At 39.5% G+C, this 26,506-nt stretch overlaps 1 protein-coding gene across 1 annotated transcript in view; it reads left to right on the forward strand.

The window, feature by feature from the left end:
- Window positions 1-26,506, forward strand: part of EFHC2 (EF-hand domain containing 2) — a 226,214-nt gene that overhangs the window by 166,024 nt on the left and 33,684 nt on the right. The gene's annotated exons all lie outside the window — the stretch shown is intronic.

The following is a 26,506-nucleotide window of genomic DNA, read 5'->3' on the forward strand; positions in this document are numbered from 1 at the left end:
TTCTTCCACTAGTCTCTAAATTTTATTTATTTATAATTTATCTTCATTGTTGAAAGTATTACAGATGTCACTCCTTTTTTACCCTATTGGTACCCTCCTCCCTGCCCCGCCCCCAACTTCACCACACTATTGTCTGTGTCCATGGGCTATGCATATATGCATATAAGTTCTTTGGTTCATCTCTTCCCTCCCTACCTCCCTCCTTTGAGGTTTGTCAGTCTGATCCCTACCTCCATGCCTCTGGATCTATTTTGTTCGCCAGTTTATTTTGTTCATTATATTCCACAAAAAAGTGAGATTATGTGATACTTCTTTTTCTCTGACTTGCGTATTTCACTTAGCATAATACTCTCCAGGTCCCTCTTGTTGTCTCAAAGGGTAAGATATATTTCTTTATTACAGCTGTATAATATTCCATTGTATAAATGTACCACAGCTTTTTTATTCACTCATCTACTGATGGACACTTGGGCTATTTCCAGATCTTAGCTATTGAAAATAGTGCTACTATGAACATGGGAGTAGATATGCTTTCTGATTGATGTTTCAGGCTTCTTAGGGAATAGTCCTAGAAGTGGGATCCCTGGGTCAAATGGCAGTTCAATTTTTAATTTTTTGTGGAAACACCATATTTTTTTCCATAGTGGCTGCACCAATCTGCGTTCCCACCAGCAGTGTGCAAGAGTCCCCTTTTCTCTACATCCTTGCCAGCACTTATTTGAGGATTTGTTGATGGTAGCTATTCTGGCAGGTGTGAGGTGATACTTCATAGCTGTTTTAATTTGCATCTCTCTGATGATTAGTGACATTGAGTATTTTTTCATATGTCTCTTGGCATTTAGTGTATGTTCTATTTGGAGAACTGTCTGTTCAGGTCTTCTGCCCATTTTTACTTGGGTTGTTTGTCTTCCTTTTGTTGAGTTGTATGAATATTTTATTTATTTTGAAAATTAACCCCTCATTCAATGTATCATTGGCAAATATATTCACCCATACAGTGGGTTCCATTTTCATTTTGATGCTGGTTTCTTTTGCTGTGCGGAAGTTTTTTAGTTTGATGTAGTTCCATTTTAAAATTTTTCCCTTTGTTTCTCCAGCCCTAGGCAATATATCAGTGAAAATTTTATTACATGTTCTATCGAAGACTTTGATGTCTACATTTTCTTCTGGAATTTCTATATTTTCATGAGTTATATTTTAGTCTTTTATCCATTTTGAGTTTATTCTTATGTATGGTGTACGCTGGTGGTCTAGTTTCATTTTTTAGATGCACTTGTCCATTTTTTCCAACACCATTTATTGAAGAGACTGTCTTTACTCCATTGTATGCTCTTACCTCCTTTGTCAAATATTAATTGAGCATGTCTTGAGTCGATTTAAGGGATCTCTGTTCTGTTCCATTTATCTATATGCCTGTTCTTGTGCAAGTACCAGGCTGTTTTGATTACCCAATACCCAGAATTGTTATCCCTCTAATTCTGTTCTTCTTTTTCAAGATTGCTGTGGCTATTCAGGGCTTTTTAAGTTCCAAATAAACTTTTGGAGTGTTTGTCCTAGATCTGTGAAATATGCCATTGGTATTTTAATAGGGATTGTACTGAATTTATAGATTTCTTTGGTAGTATGAACATTTTAATGATGTTGATTCTTCCAATGCAAGAATATGGTATATGCTTCTAACTTTTTTATATCTTCCTTTGTTGCTTTTGTCAGTGTCCTGTAGTTTTTTGAGAAGAGGTCTTGTACCTCCTTGGTTAAGTTTATTCCTAGGTATTTTTTGTTGTTGTTGCAGTGGTAAAGAGGACTGCTATTTTAGTTTCATTTTCAGAGTGTTCATTATTGTTGTATAAAAATCCCATGGTTTCTGGATGTTAACCTTGTATCCTGCTACTTCGCTTAATTCATTTATTAAATCTAGTAGTTTTTTGGTGGAGTCTTTAGGGTTTTCCATGTAAAATATCATGTCATCTGTATATAGTGAAAATTTTACTTCCTCCTTTCCAATTTGGATGCCTTTTATTTTTTCTTCTTGTCTGATCACTGTAGCTAAGACTCCCAGTACTATGTTGAATAAGAGTGGCAAAAACAGACACTCATGTCTTATTCCTACTCTTAAGGAAATACTTTTAGTTTGTTTTTGTTTTTGTTTTTTTCCATTGAGTATGATGTTGGTTGTAGGTTTGTCATATATGGCCTTTATTATGTTGAACTATGATTCCTTCATTCCCACTTTGCTGAAGTTTTTATCAAACATGGGTGCTGGAGCCCTGGCTGGTTTGGTTCAGCAGTTGGAGCACTGGCCTGCGGACCAGACAGTCCTGGGTTCGGTTCCCGCTAATGGCACGTACCAAAAAACAACAAAAAAAAACACAAACAAAAAAAATGGGTGAAAAGATGGCAACCAGCAGGACCTGAGGGAGAGTGAGTTTGTGAGCGAGTGTGTGAGAGAGTGTGAGTGGACATGAAGGTGGACTACCAAACCCGAGCAGTGCACAGCCATGGAGCAGAAAGTTCCTGTGCTGTGCACTGGAGCAGCCCGCTACCACTGTGGGTGGCTTGTCAGGGCATTTCTCCCTGCACTGCAAGGAAGTCCCACCATTTTGGGAGATACCAGGTCTTCCCTGGGAGGAGGCAGTGGGAGCAGCTAGGGCTCAGAACTTGAGCCCACCAGCACACCTGGCACCATGGGACCAGTGGACACTCTGTGTCAACACAAACTGGTGCACAGTAATGCAGCTCCAAGCTGCAGACAGCCTGGAGTCCAGCACCATCCCACATAGTAGCAGCCCAATCAGAGTCCAGATATACCCCCAGCAACAGAGGCTGGGGAGCAGACATCCATCCCCAGGGAACAGAAGCACAGACCAGCAGATGACACCCATCCCCTAACACTACAGCAAAACCTGAGCAGGAGTTGAACCCCACTGGGCAGCAACACTCCCCAGTCACCAGCTGCGGGACCTGGGGCTTCACAGAGGCATGTGCAGTTTAGTAGCCCACAAGAACAGTGGGAAGCCTGATCCTGGGAGAAACTGATATGATCCAGCTGCCCTCCCATGGGACCTGCAGTGTGCAGGGACACGAGAGAGGACTGTGTGACCCAGCAAGACTGTACAATCTAGTTACCCACAGGACCAGCAGGGTGCTGAAGCACCAGAGAGGCCTGTGTGACCTAGCAGGGACTGCGCTATCTACTTACCCACAGGACCTGTGAGGTGCTGAAGCACCAAAGAGGCCTCTGCTACCCAGCAGACCTTAACATAGGCATAGAGCCTGGTCCCTAAATGGACTGTGTGATCCAGTTACCTGTGGGACCTGCATGGTGTGGGTCACCAGAGAGACCTGTGTGACCCAGCTGCACATAAGATAGGCTTGGAGGATGTGAAACTGGAGGCGGAGTGAATAGAAGCTACACAGAAGATCTCCCAGGACCAAACAGAAATTACAACTAAAATAAAGACAAATCCTTGGAAAAAAGAAACAGAAAAGCAGCATGACAGGACCATATATCTGGGGTAACTGGTAGGATCTGCGAAGGTGCAAGAGAGTGGTGGGCTGTGAGCACACAGACAGCAGCAGTCTTAGCTGTGAGCAGTGCCCTTGGGTAATAAAGAACAAGCCTGCTCCACAGTGCAGAGAGCCAGGACAGAGCATTAAAATGGATACAGCCACTGACCTGGGGCTACAGCAGAGGGAGGGCAGAGTGGGCTGGAACTCTGTGGGCACACCCGTGATTTGGAGGGCACTCAGAGTTTTTGCTGAGTTGCGGCCACTAAGGACTGTGGCCAGTGTGCTCATTCCCTGAGCTGTGGGGAAAAGCAGCATCTCCCTCCTCAGAGATTCAGCCTTTCCCAGGTGAGGCAAAGAAATGCAAATTGAGGCTCATTAATAACCAGCATCTATTCCACCCTCTGAAAAAACTCCTATGCAGAACATCTGGGCTACATTCCAATGCCCTGAACAACTGAGACTCCTGGCCACGAGGAAAAAGCTAGAGGATAACGGCACCTTTCCTGAGCTTGCAAATGTATCCAGGAAAGTAAGACTTGACAGTGGTGTTTAACATGGACCCACCCAGGCTCATCCAAATGCAGTAGAGGGAGCTGCAAACAGCAGAACACCAACACCCACAGGGAAAATTTAGCAGGCTCCAAAACCCACTGAGATAGTCAAAATGGTGAAACAAAGAAACAAATCCCAAATGAAAGAACAAGAGAACTCTATCGAACATGAGGTAAATTAAAGGCAGCTAAACTAATTATCAGAGGTAGAGTTCAGAGCGATGATCTTGAGGAAGCTCAACAGCATGAGTAAGGACATCAGCACCATAAGTAAAAATACAGAAACATTGAAAACCAACCAAGTGGAAATGAAAAATCACATATCAGAAATCAAGAACACATTGGAAGAATTAACCATCAGTGTAGAAGCTGAGCATTGGATAAGTGAAATAGAAGACAGGGTAGAAAAAAATCAACCAATCAAAAAAACAAAAGGAAAAAAAAAAATTAAAAAAAGGAAGATAGCTTAAGAGAACTGTGGGACAACTGGAAACATAATAACATTTGCATCATAGAAGTCCCCAAAGAGGAAGAAAATGGGCAAGGGTTAGAGAATATACTTGAAGAAATAGTGATAGAAAACTTTCCTAACTTGGTGAAGGAAGAAGGCATTCGAGTTCAAGAATCACAGACAGCCCCAAGTAAGAAGAACCCAAACAGGCCCACACCAAATCATACAGTAATTAAAATACCAAAAATTAAAGACAAAGAGAATCCTAAAGGCAGCAAGAGATAAGCAACAGGTTACCTACAAAGGAACCCCCATCAGGCTCTCAGCTGACTTCTCAACAGAAACACTACAGGCCAGAAGGGAGTGGCATGAAATAATCAAGGTCATTAAAAACAAGGATCTGAATCCAAGACTACTCTATCCAGCAAGGCTATCTTTCAAAATTGAAGTGCAAATAAAGAGCATCCCAGACACACACACAAAAAAGGCTAAGGGAATATATTAACACTAAACCAGCACTGCAAGATATGCTAAAAAGGACTGCTATAGTTAGTAGAAGAAATAGGAAGAAAAATAGAACCACACTAAGCAAAAATGGCAATAAATAAGTACATATCAATAATCACCTTAAATGTGAATGGTCTGAATGGTCCGATAAAAAGACACAGATTTGCTGACTGGAGAAGAAAGCATGACTCACATATATGGTGTTTTCAAGAGACCCACCTCACAACCAAACAGTCACATAGGTTGAAAGTGAAGAGATGGAAAAAAATCATTCAAGCACATGGAAAGCAAAAAAATAAAATAAAATAAAATAAAAAACCCTGGGGTAGCAATACTCATATCTGATAAAATAGATTTCAAAATGAAGGCCATAACTACATACAAAGAAGGCCACTACATAATATTGAAAGGATCTATTCAAAAGGAAGATAGAACCTTGATAAACATATATGCACCAAATATAGGAGCACCAAAATATATTAAAAATCTTCTGGAGGCCTTCAAAGGAGAAATCAACAGCAATACAATCATAACAGGGGATTTCAATACCCCAATGACATCACTGGATACATCTTCTAGACAAAAACTTAACAAGGAAACACAGACACTCAATGAAGCACAAGATCAAATGGATTTAATACATATCTACAGAAATTATACCCCAAAACTTCAGAATTCACATTCTTCTCAGGTGCACATAGAACATTCTCAAACATAGACCACATGTTAGGGCATAAAATAAATCTCTACAAGTTCAAAAAGATGGAACTAATATTTGAAACTAATATCAAGCATCTTCTCAGATCACAATGGCATACAATTAGAAATCAATTGCAACAATAACATGCAAATACATTTGAAAACATGAAGGCTAAATAACATATTATTGAACAATGAATGGATTACCATGGAGATCAAGGAAGAAGTTAAAAACTATCAGGAAATCAATGAAAATGAACATAAAACAACACAAAATTTATGGGATGCAACAAAAACAGTTCTGAGAGAAAAGTTCATAGCACTACAGGTCTACCTCAAGAAACAAGAAAAATTTCTAATAGACTATCTAATCTCACAACATAAAGCATTAGAAAGTAAATAAAAAGAAAACCCCAGAGCAAGTAGAAGAAAGTAAATAGTAAAGATCATATCAAAAATAAATAATATGGAGACCAGAATACAATGATTCAAAGGATAAATGAAACAAAAAGCTGGTTCTTTGAAAAGATAAACAAGATTGATGGACCCTTAGTTAGACTGACCAAGAAACAGAGAGAAAACCCAAATACACACGATCAGAAATGAAAGAAGAGAAACAATAAATGACACCACAGAAATACAAAGGATCATTAACAGATATTATGAAGAACTATATGACAACAAACTCGACAATCTAAGCAAAATGGACAAATTTCTAGAGACACATAGTCTCCCAAAACGGAACTGAGAAGAGATAGAAAACTTGAACAGACCAATAACAACAAAAGAAATTGAAGATGCAATCAAGACTGTCCCAGCAAACAAAAGCCCAGGCCTGGACAGCTTCACGGGCAAATTTTACCAAACTTCTTTCAAAGAAGAACTAATACCCATTCTCCTCAAACTATTTCAAAAAATTCAAGAAGGAGGACTTCCAAACTTATTTTATGAGGCCAGCATAATTCTAATTCCAAAACCAGAAAAAGACACTTCAAAGAAAGAAAACTACAGACCAATAACTCTGATGAACATAGATGCAAAAATCCTGAACAAAACACTAGCATATCGAATCCAGCAATGCATCATAAAAATTATTCACCATTACCAAGTGGGATTCATCACAGGGATGCAAGGCTGGTACAATATTCACAAATCAAAAAATGTGATGCCCAACATAAACAAAATGAAAGATAAAAATCATATGATCATATCAATAGATGCTGAAAAAACATTCGACAAAATCTAGCACCCATTTCTGATAAAAACGCTCAGTATTCTGGGAATAGAGGGATCATATCTCGACATAATAAAAGCCATATATGAAGGACCTACAGCCAACATCATACTCAATGGGCAAAAACTAAACGCATTTCCCTTAAGAACAGGAACAAGACAAGGATGCCCACTTTTGCTACTCTTCGTTAACATAGTACTGGAAGTCTTAGCCACAGCAATAAGACAAGAAGAAAAAATAAAAGGGATCCAAATTAGAAAGGAGAAAGTGAAACTGTCATTATTTGCAGATGACATGATACTATACGTAGAAAACCCCAAAGACCCCATCAAAAATTTACTAGACTTGATAAATGAATTTGGCAAAGTAGCAGGATACAAAATTAACACCAAGAAATCAATTGCATTCTTATACACCAATGATGAACTCATAGAAGGAGAAATTAAGAAAACAATCCCATTTACCATCGCAGCAAAAAAATTAAGATACATAGGAATAAACTTAACCAAAGAAACAAAGGACCTATTTGCAGAAAACTACAGGTCATTGAAAAAAGAAATAGAGGAAGATACAAAACAGTGGAAGCACATACCCTGTTCATGGATTGAAAGAATTAACATCATTAAAATCTCCATAGTACCCAAAGCAATCTATAGATTGAATGCAATTCCCATCAAAATACCACCGAAATACTTCACAGAACTAGAACAAATACTTCAAAAGTTCATATGGAACCAAAAAAGACCTCCAATAGCCACAGCAATTTTGAAAAAGGACAAAGTAGGAGGAGATAACATTATCAGATTTCAGGTTATACCACAAAGCCACTGTAATCAAAACAGCCTGGTACTGGCACAAGAACAGGCACAAAGACCAGTGGAACAGAACAGAGAACCCAGAAATGGACCCACAGTAATATGCTCAATTAATATTTGAAAAATGTGGCAAGAGTATATAGTGGAATAAAGACAGCCTCTTTAATAAATGGTGTTGGGAAAATTGGACAGCTACATGCAAAAATATGAAACTTAGACCATTAACTTACACCATACACAAGAATAAACTCAAAATGGATAAAAGACTTAAATGTGACTCATGAATCCATAAAAGTCCTAGAAATAACTGTAGGCAACAAAATTGCAGACATCACGTGCAACACAATTTTAAGATACATCACCTAAGGCAACAGAAACTAAAGAGAAAATGAACACATGGGACTACATAAAACTCAAAAGCTTCTGCGCAGCAAAAAATACAATCATCAAAATGGAAAGGCTACCCACTATATGGGAGAGCATAATTGTCAAAGATATATCAGATAAGGGGTTAATTTTTAATATATTTAGAGTGCTCATACAGCTCAACAAAAGGAAGGCAAATAACCCAATTAAAAAATGGGCACTGGGCCCTGGCCGGTTTGGCTCAGCGGTTAGAGCGTCGGCCTGCGGTCCCGAGAGACCCGGGTTCGGTTCCCGCTAAGGGCATGTACCTCAGTTGCAGTTTGTCCCCGGCTCTGGTCGGTCGTGCGGGTGGCAGCCACTCGATGTGTCCCTTCACGTCGATGTTTCTCTCTCTCTCTGTTCCTCTCTCCCCCTCCTACTCTACCTGAACAAAAAAAAAAAAAGAAAGAAAAAATGGGCACAGGAACTAAATAAACACCTCTCCAAACAGGACATACAAATGGCTAAGAGACATATGAAGAAATGCTCAACATCACTAATCATCAGAGAGATGCAAATTAAAACAACAATGAGGTATCACCTCATACCTGTCAGAATGGCTGCCATCAACAGATCATCAAACAAGTGTTGGCAAGGGTATGGAGAAAAGGGGACTCTAGTACACTGCTTGTGAGAATGCAAACTGGTGCATCCACTATGGAAAACAATATGGTGTTACCTCAAAAAGTTAGAAATTGAACTGCCATTTGACCCAGTGATCCCACTTCTAGGAATATACCCTAAGAAGCCTGAAACACCAATCAGAAAGAATATATATACCCCATGTGCATAGCAGCACTATTTATAATAGCTAAGATGTGGAAACAGCCCAAATATCCATCAGTAGACAAATGGATAAAAAAGCTGTGGTCCCTATACACAATGGAGTACTATGCAACTTAAGAAATGATCTCTTATCCTTTGAGACGACATGGAGGGAACTGGAAAGTATTATCCTAAGTGAAACAAGCTAAACAGGGAAAGACAAGTATCATATGATCTCACTTATTTATGGAATATAATGAACATAACAGTCTGTGGAATGGGGTATTTCCAGAGCCGTGGAAGTGGGGTATAAGCTGACTATCTCTGAAGAGGGGGTGGTAAGGGAGAGATAAACCACAAGACTTATATGCATGGATGCATGAACAATGGACATGAACAACAAAGCTGGGGACAGGGCGGGGAGGGTGGGAGAGGGGGTATTCGTGGGGGAAAAAGCAGAAACATCTGTAACAAAAATAAATTAATTAATTAAAAAATAAAAAAAAGAAAGATAGATTTCTTAACCTTTGAGAGGACATGGAGAGACCTGGAAAGTGTTATCCTAAGCGAAACAAGCCAAACAGAGAAAGCCAACTATCATATGATCTCACTTATTTGTGGAACATAATGAACATAACAGTCTGAGGAATGGGGTAGTCTCAGAGACGTGGAAGTGGGGTACAGGCTGACAATCTTCAGAATAGGGGGTGTTGGGGGAGAGATAAACCACAGAACTTATATGCATGGATGCACGAACAATGGGCATGGACAGCAAAGCTGGGGACAGGGCGGGGGAGGAGGGGGAGGGGAATCAGTGATGGAAAATGGAGAAACATCTGTAACAAAAATAAATAAATAATTAAAAAATAAAATAAAGTAAAGAAAAATGGGTGCTGGATTTTGTTGAATGCTTTTTCAGCATGTATTGATATGATCATATGATTTTTATCTTTCATTTTGTTTAAGTGGTGTATCACGTTTTTTAATTTGCAAATATTATACCAGCCTTGCATCCCTGGGATAAATCCCACTTAATAATGATGAATAATTTTGTAAATATTTTGGTCGAATCAATTTGCTAATACTTTGTTTAGGATTATTCATCTATGTTCATTATGGATATTGGACTGTAATTTTTTTGTTGTTGGTGTCTTCTATAACTTTTTCCTTAGGATCATGCTGTCTTCATAAAAATAGTTTTTAAGTCTTCCTTTTTCTTGAATTTTTTGGAATAGTTTGAAGAGAGTAGGTGTTAGTTCTTCTTTGAATGTTTGGTAAAGCTGTCTGGACCAGGGCTTTTGTTTGCTGGGAGTTTATTGATTATTATTCCTTCTAAATTTTTTAGTTGTTATTGGTCTGTTAAGGTTTTCTGACTCTTCCTGGTTGAGTTTTGAAAGAGAGTATGATGCTAGGAATTTGTTTCTTTTGCCTAGTTTGTCCAATTTCTTCACTTATAATTGTTCATATTATTTTCTTACATTCCTTTGAATTTCTGTGGTGTCAGTTGTTACTTCACCTCTTTCATTTCTGATTTTAATTATTTTGGTCCTCTCTGTTGGTGAATCTGGCTAAAAGTTGATCAATGTTGTTTATCTTTTCAAAGAACCAATTCTTAGTTTCATTGATCTTTTGTATTATTTTCTTAGTCTCTGTGTCATTTATTTCCGTTCTGATCTTTATTATTTTATTTCTACTACTTACTCTGGATTTTTCTCTGTTTTTTTTTTTTTTTTTTTCCTCTTTCTAGTTCTTTTAGTTATAGGGTTAGGTAGTTTATTAGAATTTTTTTTCTGTTTCTTGAGGTAGGCCTGTAATGCTGTGAACTTCCCTCTTAGGTCTTCTGTGTCCAATAGATTTTGTTTTTTTCTTTGTTCATTTTTATTTGTTTCCAATAAGTTTTTTTTTGTTTTTGTTTTTTTAATTTCTTTCTTGATCTTCTTGGTAAGTCATTCATTGCCTGCATGTGTTTGAATATTTTTGTGTGTTTTTATTGTAGTTGGATTTTTGTTGTTGTTGTTGATTCTCACCTGGTGATATTATATTTTTCTATTGAGTTTTAGGTAGAGTCAAAGGGATTGAGGGGGAGAGAGAGAGACAGATAAACATTGATGTGAGAGAGGCACATTGATTGGTTGTTTTCCACACATCCCCAACTAGAGCTCGGGATTGAACCTGCAACCCAAGTATATGCTTTGATCAGGAATTGAACCCTCAACCCTTCAGTCCATGGTTCAATGCTCTAACTGCTGAGCCGAACCTGCCAGGGTTGTAGTTGATTTTCATTTTCATGCCATTGTGGTCAGAGAAGATGCTTAATATGATTTCAAGTTCAAGTCTCTCAAACTTGCAGAGACTTATTTTGCATCTTAATATATGGTCTATCTTTAAGGATCTCCCATGTCCACCCGAGAAGAATGTATTTTCTGTAGCATTGGGATAAAATGTTCTGTAAATATCAATTAAATCCATCTGATGTAGTGTGTCATTTAAGGTTGCTGTTACCATGTTTAATTTTTTTTCTGGAAGATCTATCTAGTGAAGTCAGTGGGGTGTTCAAGTTCCCTACTATGACTGTATTGCTATTGATCTCTTCCTTAATGTCCATCAAGATTTTTTTTTTTAATATACTTAGGTGCTCCTGTATAGGGTACATATACGTTAACAAGGGTCATATCGATCCATTCAGTATTATGTAACACTATTCTTTGTCTTTTGTTAGGGCCTTTATTTTAAAGTCTTTTTTGTCAGATATGGGTATTGCCACCCCAGGTTTTTTGTTTTTTTTTTCAATTTCATTGGTTGAAATTTTTTTCCATCCCTTCACTTTCAATCTAAATGAGTCTTTTGTTCTGAGGTGGGTCTCTTGTAGGCAGTATATATATGGGTCATGTTTTCTTATCCATTCCACTACCCTATGTCTTTTGATTGGAGCATTTATTCCATTTACATTTAAGGTTATCATTGACAGGTACTTATTTAATGCCATTTTCCACCTTTGTAACTATGTTCCTCTCTCTATATATTTCTTCTTCTTCTTAAAGCACTCATTTTAATATTTTCTGCAGTGCTGGTTTGGTGGTTATGTACTCCTTTAGCCTTTTGGTCTGGGAAGCTCTTTATTTCATCTTCTATTTTAAATGATAACCTTGCTGGTAGAGTAGTCTTGGGTTTAGGTCCTTGTTTTTCATTACTATGACTACTTCATGCCACTTTCTTCTGGCCTGAAGTGTTTCTGTTGAGAAGTCAGCTGACTAATGGGAATTCCCTTGTAGGTAACTTTCTTTCTCTCTCTTGCTGCCTTTAAGATTCTTCTTTTGCCTTTAATATTTGTCATTTTGATTATGATATGCCTCGGACTGAGTCTGTTTGGGTTTATCTTGATTGGAATGCTCTGTGCTTCCCGAACTTGTATGACCTTTTCCTTCACCTGGTTGGGGAAGTTTTCTGTCATTATTTCTTTAAACAGTTTCTCTGTTCCTTGCTCACTTTCTTTTTTTTCTGGTACCCCCATGATATGGATGTTGTTATGTTTCATGTTGCCCCAAAGTTCCCTTAAACTATCCTCCTGCTTTTTATTCCTTTTCCTTTCTGTTGCTCTAATTGGGTGCTTTTTTCTACCTTGTCTTCTAAATCACTGATTTGGTCTTCTGCCTCATTCAGTCTACTTTTGAATCCTTCCAGTGTGTTCTTAATGTCAGATACATTAGTCTTCATTTCTGCCTGATTCTTATTTATGTTTTCTATTTCTTGTTTCTTACTATTGTAATTTCCACTAAGTTTCTTGAAATTCTCACTAAGTTCTTTGAGCATCCTTATAACCATTACTTTGAACTCTATATCTGATGAATTGCTTGCCTCCATTTTATTTAGCTCTTTATCTGGAGTTTCCTCCTTTTCTTTCATTTGGGGTTTGTTTCTTTGTCTCACCATTTTATCAGTCCTGTGGTCTGGGGCCAGGTAGGATGGACCAGGTTGTGGGAGCAGGTTGTTGTGTCCAGGGGCATTTGGTTGTGGTGGGTCATGTGTGCTGGATCTTGGATCTGGTCCAGCCTTCTAGGATCACTAATGGCTCTCAGAAGCTGCAGTGGAGCCAGGTTCTTTGCTGCTGTGGGGCCGGTAGATGGCAGCTTTCTGCAGCAGGGGGGCCTGAGATGCTGGAAGCTTGTGGCTATAATGGGGCTGGTGGCTCTCTGCTATAGGCAGGTCCCATTGTGGGCGATGGGGCCATCTGTTCCTGGTGGGTCCCATGGGGGTGGCAGGGCCTTCTGTTGCTGGGGGGGGGTATAGGGTTGGGCAAGTTTATTTGTGTCCTCCGGGTACTGGGTCTGTGCCATTCCCTGCAGCCTCCTCCAAGGAAGATCCTATGGATCCTCCAAAATGATACACTTTCTGATCCCGAGTTGGGAGAAGCACCCAGCTGTGGAGTGCACTTCTGCTGCTGGCAGTTCCCTCTGCTCAGAGCACCACAATGACCCTCCCCGGGTTCCTCCACCACAGGCAGCTGCCCACACACACTCATACCTACACACACTCTCTCTCACACATGCTTACCCACTCACACTCTTACCCTCACTCCAGTCCTGCCCACTGCCACGTTAGAATCCTCCTAGTCTCTTAATTTTAAAATATATCTTTACATACAGCAGCTTAACTTAGAGCAGAAATATCATAATGTAACTCTTCTACTCACAAACTCTCTGTACCATCTCTTTGCTCTCAAAGGAAGACCAAACTTCTTAGCTTTGAACTCTTTGTCTCCGTCATGGAGCTTACTGTTGTCATTTGGAACATTGTTCTCAAGCAGGGTCTGAAGTAGGGAGTCCTCCTCTGAGACAAAATGAGAAACAGAAGGAAGAGATAAAACTAAATCCCATGTGGGAGAACTAAGATCCAAGGTATCAGGAGGGAAATCAAGAAGAGGGCCAGCACTGGCTGGTTGGAGCATCGTCCCAAACACTGAAAATTGCCAGATTTGATTTCTGTTCAGGGTACCTGCTCAAGTTGTGGGTTTGATCCCCCTTCGGGATGTGTACGGGAATCAACAGATTGATGTTTCTCTCACATCAGTGTTCCCACCCTCTCTCTCAAATCATTTAAAATGTGTGTGTGTGTGTGTGTGTGTATATATATATATACACACACATATATATATATATATATATATATATATATATATATATATATATCTTCAAGTGAGGATTTAAAAAAGAAAAAGAAGAGGGTCAATCCACTTGGATGTAGGTGTGCATTAGAGTGACTTAGGGTTATTTTCTGCATTATCAAATCTACTTGCTTTTACTTGCTAGCAGCAGGGTGAAGGATAACTAGGTGATTCTCGTGCAAAGGACCTGAGATTAAATAGGCAGACCTAGGAGTCAGGGTTCTTCACAGTTAATACATTCCCAATGTTCTCCTTTCCATTCCCAATAATCAAGTCAAATGGGCCAGTTAGCATTTCACCCATATATGTCCTACCTGCCTTCGCACTATTTTTTAATTTTTTTTTTTTTTTTTGCCTTCTCCTCTTACTATTTTTTCCATTAGAAAGTAACGTCCAATTTTTTCACTTACTGAAAGCTTGCTTTTCCTTTAAAACTCATTCTAAGCCCTGGCCAGTTTGGCTCAGCAGTTAAAGTGTTGGCCCATGGACCAATGATTTGTGGGTTCAATTACAGTTAAGGGCACGTACCTAGGTTGTGGTTTGGTCCCTGGTCCTGGTCAGGGTCATGTGGGAGGCAACAATTATTGTGTCTCTCTCACATCTCCTTCTCTCTCTCTCTCTCTCTCTCTCTCTCTCTCTCTCTCCCTCCCTCCCTCCCTCCCTCCCTCCCTCCCTCTCTATCTGAAGATAAATGGAAAAATATCCTTGGGTAAGGATTTAAATAAATAATAAATAAATAAAATAAAAAAACTAATTTCAAGTAGCACCACATCCATGAAGCCCTCTCAGATTTGCTTGGCTGGCAGTGATATATTCTCCTAAGGATTCTCATAACACTATTTATGTTTCTTTTTTTGCCTCTCACCTTGTAATGAAGATCTGTCACTTGATGTTTGATCTATTCAGATGTAGAGACCTACTTCCAACTTGCTATAAACAGACAATACATTGTTGCATCTTGAATTAACTGTTTGATCTTGTACAAGATTTTTGACCTGCATGAACCTTATATTCTTTACTTCTAGAATGAGATAACAAAACCTACTTCCCAGTAGTTCTGAGGATGAATTGAGATAATATACATAAAGTACCTAGCACTTCCCCTAGTTCTAAATATTCATTGGAACCGAGGAGAGTTTAAGTCAGAATCCATAAACCACACACTCTGACTTAGAAATGAACTGGAAGAAACCTGTGTCCTCCTACATAGAGGAAGACTTGTTTTTAACAGTTGGATCTGAATTCCTTTCACATTTTAAGCTGTTTTGTAGTCAGGAAGCTGTGAATATTTATTAGACTATCTCTTGATGGCCTCAAGGATGAGTTGTCCTGGAAAGGCCAGAGTGTGGAAGTTTGGCCTCTGGAGGACCTAGATGTTTCTTATCCAGTACTGGGGCCACCAAGTCATCATCCTCTCAGCTGACTGTTTTGTTTTTGCCTTTACAATTTGACATTAAAGGCAGAAAGACTATTCCACAACTCACTTCAAAGTCCTCCCAGTCTCAGAACACATCTGCCTCTGAGCCCAGCTTAGCTTCAGGGAGGTCATCCCTCTGAGCCACTAAGTCAACCATGTTCAGTCTAAGTTTGCCTCTAATTGTACAGTGACCCTTCTCAACACTCAGGAGAAACTTCAGTCTAATCAGATTAGAAAATGTCTCATTCCCATTTCCCTCTCCCTCCAATATGCCCTGCCATGATTTGGGTCACATGCTTGGTGTTTTGCATCATCTCCGCAGATTCCTTTCAAAGACTGTCCTAATTCCTAATGGGCCCATCAGCTCGCAGCTTACATTTATATTCTGCATTCTTATTGTTCCCCATAGACTCCACAGGATTTTCCAGAGCCTTGACCAGACTCTCTTTTTGCATAGCCCTCCTGTGGCACGCTAAACCAGAGCCCCTCTGACGTCTATAGTCTCCTGTGGGAGGAAGCCATGGAGTTTGTTGATTTGGTTTAATGCACACTGTGCCCAGGGGCAGTTTTACCTGCCTTGGGATAGAGCTGGGCAGCTGTTGAACAGCTGTATAGCCCTGAATTAATATCAGGAGGACAAAAACAATATATCTAATGGTTTGGATTCTTTCTTTCACTCAGTAATTGTTACCTATGTGTTTCTCCTGACCCTTTGTTTTGGTACTAAGATTTCCCCTCTACTATAGTTCCATTTTTCTTGTGATTTAGTAGGTATCTTTCTTACTAGCACAACTCAAGCTGGAATCAGGACTTCAAAATATTTCCACATCCAGATACCCCAGCCCCCATCAGTTTGTGCTGCAGTATGTGGTATGTGGTCACCTTACTTAACAAATGAAGTCATTTTATTAATGCACAGAGCTTCAGACTTAAATGTGTATGTAGTAGTACCTATTAACCATTAATAACAGGAATAACACTCAGTATTGACATAGTGCCAAGGGCCCTAGAATATTTTGTAAGTTCTTGAGCATATTAAAAGGAACATTTTAGTTGATGGCAGGTATGACTTATCATTTAATAAATGTAAGCACTGAGGTATAAGGAGGCTTTCTCAGTGAAAGAGCATGTTTTAGGCCAAGGTGAATCTCTAATGGAATTAGAATAGCAACTCCCTAAGCTACCCAAATCTTTGTTCCTATCTGAGCTCCTAGGGGTAGGGACTATGTCTCATTCATCTTAGCAGCCTCAGGAATGTGTCCTGTGCTAATATGTTGGGCAGGGGTGAAAAAAAAACACACAAAAAACAACAGGCTTTATTTCTACTAGATCTCATCTGAAGTACAATTACTGCCTCCTTTCCATGTGAACCTTGTAAATTGCGTTAACCCCTCTGAACCTTCATTTGCATATTATTATTTCCTCAGTACTAACAAGAAATTCTAGTTCTCAAACAATAACAGATAGAGAGTATTCTTAGGTCATTTGATCTTGTGTTCATTGTGGGATTGGGGAGTAAAGAAGCAGCCTCCGTCCCTAATTGCAACCTTCTGAATTGAGACTTGGAATGGTTGGAAATTCAAGTGCAACTCTTTCCCCAGCAGCTCTGCCCCAAGCTAGTCTTTTACAGCTGGCTTTGGGTTCCATGGAATGCCTTAGATTTGGCCTCCCAAGAGAGCTGCTGCCTCATCCAGAAATATCAGTTAAAATGGAAAAAGTTAACAAGGCTTTAAAATCATATTATACTCTACCCAGTCTCACCCCATGCCCCTGTTCCACAGGCATGGTTTGGGTGCAAGTGATTTCACCCAACAATACCTGGTAGTAAAGCTGAGGGTCAAGGGTTGAGCCATGTGGCAGGTATTGTTGCAGTGTTTCGTACACTGGAAAGTTTTCAAAGAGAAGGCCTCTTCTCTCTTCTCTCTTCTCTCTTCTCTCTTCTCTCTTCTCTCTTCTCTCTTCTCTCTCTCTCTCTCTCTCTCTCTCTCTCTCTCTCTCTCTCTCTCCTCTTTCTCCTTCTCTCCCTTTCTCTCTTCCCTTCCTCCCTTCCTCCTTCCCTCCCTCTCATGATTTCTACCTTTTAAAATATAAGGTGATTTGTAGTTTAAGAAATTTTAAAAAATTCAAAACCATGCACACCAACAGAACATTTATCATGTGTAGGGTCTGTACTTAGTAGCTGTGACTTGCCTCACTGAGGCTATCTGTGCCGGAATCACAATTGAAATTTAGAGGCCTGGCTATTTGAGACAACCAGAGCTACTCATTGGCAACTTGGGCAATGCCATTTTGCCAACTGTACATATTTGTGTCACTATATTGCAGTTACCCAGCACTCCATTTTTTTTCTCAAGTTTCTGGTTTTTAAGAATCTCACCAGGTGTTTCAGTGTGCAACTCTGGGTTTTCTGGGTAATGAACTGAAACCAAACACAATTAAGTGAGTCCAAATTGTGTCTTCGTTGCTCTCCCTCTCTTCCTGGTCATGCCACCAGCCCATTCCCCTAAGTTATGAGATGGCTTTTGCAGCAGAGGGAACCCATATTAGTCTTCAGCAAAATATAGCTGCTGCTGTGCCTTTTCCCTTCACAGATGGTGGAAATAAAGCAGATCCGCATTGTTTTTTGTGGCAAGGAGATGGATGGCTTCTGCAGTTTGCAAGCCATTCATCATTTTTGGGAGGGGGAGCTAGAGGAGCCATCAAATGACACATTAGACTCAATTCTAAGAAATCCCACCTAGCAAGGCATTGGGAAGCACACTTGAAGGTCATTATTTTTTAGAGAGGATCCAGAGAAATTGCCTTCCCTCCCTATTCTTCCACAAACATGTCCGTTAGTTTGTGTAGGGAAGGAAGTGGTGGTTTGCTCAAGTATCAAAGGGAAAAAAGAATTTACAGAGGTTTTAGGAAAACACTTTAGTACTGTGAGCTGGGAATTTAAAGTATGGAGGCTGACTTTTAACAAGCATAAAAACACTTAAAAACAAGAATTAGCATTGCCCTTTAGAGCAGTTACCCTGGAACTCTGTGCACTAATTTCAGCAATATTGTCATAAGAAGTTCTTTGAAATTGCCTTTGCAAAATAATTTTCTCTAGAGTGGCAAATCATTATCCTTTGACCATGAATGAGTCATAGCAAGAGCCAAATATCTGAAAAGGAGCAAAGTAAGGGACTCAGGTAGAGAATCAGGATGCTAACATTTCTCATCAAGAGCACAGCATGTATGTGATTCATAATTTGAAAGGATGAGTAGGATTTGGCAAATGATTGCCTGTAGTCACAAGACAAAGGGGACTCCATGCTGGGTGACTGGGGAGATAATACTCAGGGGTGAATGTAGACACTGCCTACTTGTTCTCACTCCTCTAATAGTCAAGCTTTTCTCTGAACTGCTTCCCCTCATCTCCTTCTCCTCCAACCTGGACTATTTTTAGAACTAGAGTTCCCCTTTGTATCCTAGTCTTTTCTCTCACACAAGCTCATCAAACAATAGCATATATTAGATATAGTTTATATTATAATTACAAGTAAGGGCATTAAAAACTCACTGTATTAGTGGTCCATGGGAGGAGGCTATGTGTAGAATTTTGGAGCAGGGAGGAAGACTGGGAGAATAATTATTCATCATGCTCTCTACTGTGGCACGCCTTCCTTTTCAAGTCTTACTTGTACGAGTTTACTACCTTGAAAAACATGTTTCAAGGTCGGTCTATCATCTGCTTTTTATACTTTTAAAATTATTATTTATATAAAACTGATGCATTTTCTTAGAAAAAAAGTCAAATCATTCTAAAATACTTATTCCAAAGGTAGCAGTTTCTAGCTGCATCCCTCCCCACCTCCCAGACCCCATTCACAAGAAGAAGCCACTTTCAATCCTTCTAGCTGTTTCTGCAGACATTTGAATAGCAGGCATATATTTCTATTTTTATATTTTTCCTTTTTTTTATTAATTAATTTTTGTTACAGATGTTTCTCCTTTTCCCCCCACTGATTCCCCCCTCCCCCTCCCTCCCTGCCCTTTCCCCAGATTGTTGTCCATGTCCACTGTTCATGCATACATGCATATAAGTTCTGTGGTTTATCTCTCCTCTACCACCCCCCTCTTTAGGGGATTATCAGTCTGCACCCCACTTCCACATCTCTGGGACTACTCCATTCCTCAGACTGTTATGTTCATTATATTCCACAAATAAGTGAGATCATATGAAACTTGTCTTTCTCTGTTTGGCTTGTTTCACTTAGGATGATACTTTCAAGGTCCCTCCATGTAGTCTCAAAGGATAAGAGATCTTTCTTTCCTACAGCTGTGTAGTACTCCATTGAGTATATGTACCACTGTTTTTTGATCCATTCGTCTACTGATGGACACTTGGGCTGTTTCCAGATCTTAGCGATTGTAAATAGTGCTGCTACAAACATGGGGGTACATATATTCTTTCTGATTGCTGTTTTAGGCTTCTTAGGGCATATTCCTAGAAGTGGGATCACTGGGTCAAATGGAAGTTCAATTTTTAATTTTTTGAGGTAACACCATATTGTTTTCCATAGTGGCTGCACCAGTCTGCATTACGACCAGCAGTGCACTAGAGTCCTCTTTTCTCCACACCCTCGCCAACACTTGTTGTTTGATGATTTGTTGATGGCGGCCATTCTGACAGGTGTGAGGTGATACCTCATTGTTGATTTAATATGCATCTCTCTGATGATTAGTGATGATGAGCATTTCTTCATATGTTTCTTAGCCATTTGTATGTCCTGTTTGGAGAAGTGTCTATTTAGTTCCTCTGCCCATTTTTTAATTGGATTCTTTGTCTTCCTTTTGTGGAGTTGTATGAGCACTCTATATGTATTGGAAATTAACCCCTTATCTGATATATCATTGGCAATTATGCTCTCCCATACAGTGGGTAGCCTTTCCATTTTGATGATTGTATCTTTCGCAGTGCAGAAGCTTTTGAGTGTGATGTAGTCCCATGTGTTCATTTTCTCCTTTGTTTCTATTGCCTTAGGTGATGTGTCAGTAAAAATTCTGCTGCGTATGATGTCTGAAATTTTGTTGCCTAGAGTCTCTTCTAGGATTTTTATGGATTCATGAGTTGCATTTAAATCTTTTATCCATTTTGAGTTTATTCTCGTGTAGGGTGTAAGTTGATGGTCAAGTTTCATTTTTCTGCAAGTATCTGTCCAATTTTCCCAGCACCATTTATTAAAGAGGCTGTCCCTACTCCACTGTATGCTATTGCCACCTTTGTCAAATATTAATTGAGCATATTGCCTTGGGTCCATTTCTGGGTTCTCTGTTCTGTTCCACTGGTCTATATAACTGTTCTTGTGCCAGTACCAGGCTGTTTTGATTATAGTGGCTTTGTAGTATAACCTGAAATCTGGTATTGTGATCCCTCCAACTTTGTTCTTCCTTTTCAAGATTGCTGTGGCTATTCGAGGCCTTTTTTGGTTCCATATGCACTTTTGAAGTAATTGTTCTAATTCTGTGAAGTATGCCATTGGTATTTTCATGGGGATTGCGTTGAATCTATATATTGCTTTGGGTAATATGGACATTTTAATGATGTTAATTCTCCCAATCCATGAACAGGGTATATGCTTCCACTTTTTTATATCTTCCTCTATTTCTTTTTTCAATGACCTGTAGTTTTCTGCGAATAGGTCCTTTATTTCTTTGGTTAAGTTTATTCCTAGGCATCTTAATTTTTTTGCCGCAATGGTAAATGGGATTGTTTTCTTAGTTTCTCTTTCTGTGAGTTCACCATTGGTGTATACGAATGCCATCAATTTCTTGATGTTAATTTTGTATCCTGCTACTTTGCCAAATTCATTTATTAAGTCTAGTAAATTTTTTATGGAGTCTTTGGGGTTTTCTATGTACAGTATCATGTCATCTGCAAATAATGACAATTTCACTTCCTCCTTTCCAATTTGGATACCTTTTATTTTTTCTTCCTGTCTGATTGCTGTGGCTAAGACTTCCAGTACTATGTTAAATAAGAGTGGCGAAAGTGGGCATCCTTGCCTTGTTCCTGTTCTTAAGGGAAATGCTTTTAGTTTTTACCCATTGAGTATGATGTTGGCTGTAGATCTTTCATATATGGCCTTTATTATGTCTAGATATGATCCCTCTATTCCCACACTGCTGAGCATTTTTATCAGAAATGGATGATGGATTTTGTTGAAGGCTTTTTCAGCATCTATTGATATTATCATGTGGTTTTTATTCTTCATTTTCTTTAGGTGGTGTATCACATTTATGGATTTGCGAATATTGTACCAGCCTTGCATCCCTGGGATGAATCCCACTTGGTCATGGTGGATAATTTTTTTGGTGTATTGCTGGAGCCGATTTGCTAGTATATGGTTCAGGATTTTGACATCTATGTTCATCAGGGATATTGGTCTGTAGTTTTCTTTCTTTGTTATGTCTTTTTCTGGTTTTGGAAATTGAATTATGCTGGCTTCATAAAACGAGTTTGGAAGTCTTCCTTCTTCATGAATTTTTTGAAATAGTTTGAGGAAAATGGGTATTAGTTCTTCTTTGAATGCTAGTTAAAACTCCCCCGCGAAGCCATCCTGTCCTGGGCTTTTGTTTGCTGGGAGAGTCTTGATTACATCTTCAATTTATTCTGTTGTTATTGGTCTGTTCAAGTTTTCTATCTCTTCCTGATCCAGTTTTGGGAGACTATGTGTTTCTAGAAATTTGTCCTTTTCGCTTAGATGGTCGAATTTCTTGCCATATAATTGTTCATAGTAGTTGTTAACAATCTTTTGTATTTCTGTGGTTTCAGTTGTTATCTCTCCTCTTTCATTTCTGATTTTGTGTATTCGGGTTCTCTCTCTTTGTTTCTTGGTGAGTCTAGCTAAGGATCCATCAATCTTGTTTATCTTTTCAAAGAACCATCTCTTTGTTTTATTGATCCTTTGAATTGGTTTTCTTTTTTTTTTTTTTTTTTTTTTTTTTGTCTCTATATCATTTATTTATGCTCTGATCCTTACATTTTCCTTCCTTCTCCTTGCTCGGGGGTTTTCTTTTTGTTTGCTCTCTAGTTCTTTAAGTTGTGAGGTTAGATATTCTGTTAGAGATTTTTCTTCTTTTTTTTGAGGTAGGCCTGTAGTAGTGCTATGAACTTCCCTCTCAGAACTGCTTTCGCTGCATCCCATAGATTTTGTGTTGTTGTGTCTTCATTTTCATTGGTTTCCAGGAAGTGTTTGATTCTTCCTTGATCTCCTCGGTGACCCATCCATTGTTTAATAACCTGCTATTTAGCTTCCATGTGTTCAAATGTCTTTGTATGTTCTTCTTGCAATTGATTTCTAGTTTCATGCAATTGTGATCTGAGAAGATGCTTGATATAATTTCAATCTTCTTGAACTTGTAGAGACTTAATTTGTGCCCTAACATGTAGTCTGTCTTTGAGAATGTACCATGTGCACTTGAGAAGAATGTGAATTCTGTAGTTTTGGGTTGTAGTTCTCTGTAGATATCTATTAAATCCACTTGGTCTAGTGCTTCCTTTAGAGTCTCTGTTTCCTTGCTAATTTTTTGTCTAGAGGATCTATCCAGTGATGTCAGCGGGGTGTTGAAAACCCCTGCTATGATTGTATTGCTATTGATTTCTCCTTTGAAGTCCTCTGGAAGTTTTTTAATATATTTTGGTGCTCCTATATTGGGTGCATATATGTTTATCAAGGTTATATCTTCCTGTTGGATAGATCCTTTCAATATTACATAGTGGCCTTCTTTGTCTCTAATTATGGCCTTCATTCTGAAATCTATTTTATCAAATATAAGTATTGCTACCCCATCTTTTTTTTCTTTTCCGTTTGCTTGAAAGATTTTTTTCCATCCCTTCACTTTCAATCTATGTGAGTCTTTTGTTATGAGGTAGGTCTCTTGTAAACAACATGTAGATGAGTCATGCTTTCTTATCCAATCAGCTACTCTGTGTCTTTTTTGGGAGCATTCAGTTCATTTACATTTAAGGTGATTATTGATATGTACTTATTTATTGCCATTTTTGTTTAGTGTGGTTCTATTTTCCTTCCCATTTCTCCTTGTAATTATAGCAGTCCTTTTAACATTTCTTGCAGTGCTGGTTTGGTGCTAATGTGTTCCCTTAGCCTTTTTTTGTCTGGGAAGCTCTTTATTTGACCTTCTATTTTGAATGATAGCCTTGCTGGGTAGAGTGGTCTTGGATTCAGATCCTTGTTTTTCATGACCTTGATTACTTCATGCCATTCCCTTCTAGCCTGTAGTGTTTATTGTGAAAAGTCAGCTGAGAGCCTTATGGGGTTTCCTTTGTAGGTAACCTCTTGCTTATCTCTTGCTGCTTTTAGGATTCTCTCTTTGTCTTTAATTTTTGGCAGTTTGATTACTATGTGTCTTGGTGTGGGCCTGTTTGGGTTCTTCTTACTTGGGGCTCTCTGTGCTTCTTGAACTTGAATGCCTTCTTCCTTCACCATATTAGGGAAGTTTTCTGTCACTATTTCTTTGAATATATTCTCTAACCCTTGCTTATTTTCTTCTTCTTCAGGGACTCCTATGATGCGAATATTATTCCGTTTCCAATTATCCCACAGTTCTTTTAAGCTGTCTTCCTGGTTTTTAATCGTTTTTCTTTTTGGTTTTCTGATTGGTTGATTTCTTCTAGCCTGTCTTCTAATTCACTGATCCGGTCCTCAGCTTCCCCTACTCTGCTTTTTAGACCTTCCGATGTGTCTTTCATTTCTGATATGTCGTTCTTCATTTCTTCCTGTTGGTTTTTAATTTTCAACTGTTTGATTTTCAACATTTCTATGTCTTTACTCATGTTGCTCATATTCTTACCCATGCTGTTGAGCTTCCGCAACATCATGGCTCTAAATTCTAGTTCTGTTAACTTGCTTAACTGCACCTCATTTATCTCATCTTCCGTAGAGGTCTCTTGTTCTTTCATTTCGCTTTTGTTTTTGTTTTTCACCATTTTGGCTGTCACAGTGAGCTTTGGAGTCTGTCAAATTTTCCCAGTGGGTGTTGGTGTTCTGCTGTTTGTGGCTCCCTCTCCTGGGTTTGGATGGGCCAGGGAGGACCCACTTTTAACATCACCGTCTAGTCTTAGCTTTTCTGGTTAGTGTTGCTAGCCTAGGGAATGGTAGTTATCCTCTAGCTTTTTTTTTGCCTGGAGGCTATTACTAGAGGTCACCTGCAGATCCTTGGTTTCTGAGTTGCCTGAAAAACTCCCTCAGGTGCTCAGTGTAAGAGGATTTCCTGAGAGTGAGGCAGCTGTTGGTTGTTAATGGGCCTCAATTAGCATTTCAATGGCCACCAGGTTGGGTTGAATCTCTGAGGGAGTGGCCTCCACCTCTCCCCAGGGCCCTGGGAAGGAGTAAAATGACCACAGTCCTGCCTGGCTGCACTCATCGAAAGCTCTTAGCACTCTCCAAAACCTGAGTGTCCCCACACAGTTCTAGTCCAGTCTGCCTTCCCTCTGCCGGAACCCAAGGTGAGTGTCTGCTGCCAATTTAGCCTCTGTCCGGACTCTGCGACATGGAGCCGCCTGGGACTTTTAACCCGAGGGCGCTGCTTCCAGCCAAGGGAGGCCCAGCTGGGGCTCCAGCCAAGGGCATTGCACTCAGCAGAAACCCCAGGACTGAGCCGCAGTAGTGGGACACTGCAGAGGTGGCAGTAGCGTCCGGCACAGTCCCCTGGCCCCCGTGAGTCCGTGCGGCACCAGCCCAGGGCTTAGCAGGCAACACAGTTCCCAGGACCCATGCAGGGTCGCAAGGGAGACGGTAGCAGTAACTTCCCGCCAAGTTCCCTGGTCCCTGCCCAGGCCGCTGTGGACCGTGGCCTCCGGCCCCCTCTTGCGTCCTCGCAAGCCTACCAGGATTGAGTCAGTGTTTCTGGTTATGTGTTCCTCCAAGGTGTCTTTTGGTTGCCCTTTCCTGACAATTTGCCTTTATTTTCGTTGTAAATCCAGTTTGGTCCTGGGAGATGGTCTGTGTCGCTCCATTCACTTCACAGCCATTTCGGTTCTCTATTTTTCCTCTTTAGATACTACTACTAACTTCCTGTTATGATGTTTGAGAATTTTACATAAGCTTTGTTAACATAATTGTTGTTCTTTCTGGATGCTCTTAGGATCATCTCTTTATTATTGGTGTCCTGGATGGGGCTTTAGAGAGTGTGTGTGTGTGTGTGTGTGTGTGTGTGTATGTGTGTAGATTCACTGTTTCCCAAGCTTCTGTCCTCTGGTTCTGAGAATTTGTCCATTAATTTTTAATAATTTTCTCCCCTCCATTTATATTTTTCTCTTGTGAGAAATTCAATTATTAAGATTTTGGCTATCCTGAATTTAGATCTTTTCTGTCCCCAATTTTTTCTTTGTCACTAAAATGTACTTACTAAGGAATTTCCTCAACTTTATATTCTACCCCTTCTGCATCTGTTGACTGCTATCATATTATTTATTCCATGAGCACATTTTTATTTTTTTATTAATTAATTTATTTATTTTTGTTACAGATGTTTCTCCTTTTCCCCCCACTGATCCCCATTCCCCCACACTATCGGCCCCATTCCCAGCTTTGTTGTCCATGTCCATTGTTCATGCACACATGTATATAAGTTCTGTGGTTTATCTCTCCCCCACCACCCTCTCTTTGGTGGATTGTCAATCTGTACCCCACTACCATGTCTCTGGGACTACCCCATTCCCCCATTCCTCAGAATGTTATGTTCATTATATTCCAGAAATAAGTGAGATCATATGATACTTGGCTTTCTCTGTTTGGCTTGTTTCACTTAGAATGATACTTTCTTGCTCCCTCCACATTGTCTCAAAGGATAAGAGATTGTTCATTTTTAAGCTGCATAGTACTCCATTTTGTATATGTACCACAGCTTTTTTTATTCCTTCATGTACTGATGGACATTTGGGCTGTTTCCAGATCTTAGCTATTGTAAATAGTGCTGCTATGAACATGGGGGTACCT

Source organism: Molossus molossus, unplaced genomic scaffold (assembly GCF_014108415.1).
Source record: "Molossus molossus isolate mMolMol1 unplaced genomic scaffold, mMolMol1.p scaffold_m16_p_2, whole genome shotgun sequence".
In the NCBI taxonomy this organism is placed as follows: Eukaryota; Metazoa; Chordata; class Mammalia; order Chiroptera; family Molossidae; genus Molossus; species Molossus molossus.